We start from the raw sequence: 211 nt of genomic DNA, 5'->3' as shown, positions 1-211 counted from the left end.
TCCTGGTAAACTGGAAGCCAACAATCAAATGCGAATGCCCCTGCCCTGGGTAATGAGGTTCTCCCGTCCAGTCCGGTCCGGTCCGGGATGGCCATTTCCGGGCAGATCCGGTGGGACCATAGCGCCTCGCGGGGATGAAAAGGCGGGAGGCGCCGGCTGCGGGGGAAGCGTGAGCTACAAGTAGCTCCTGGGGCCTGGCCACGCCGGGAGG

The sequence above is a fragment of the Tupaia chinensis genome, unplaced genomic scaffold, assembly GCF_000334495.1.
Source record: "Tupaia chinensis unplaced genomic scaffold, TupChi_1.0 Scaffold000101_1, whole genome shotgun sequence".
NCBI lineage: Eukaryota > Metazoa > Chordata > Mammalia > Scandentia > Tupaiidae > Tupaia > Tupaia belangeri.
Note: the sequence above shows the minus strand (reverse complement) of the source record.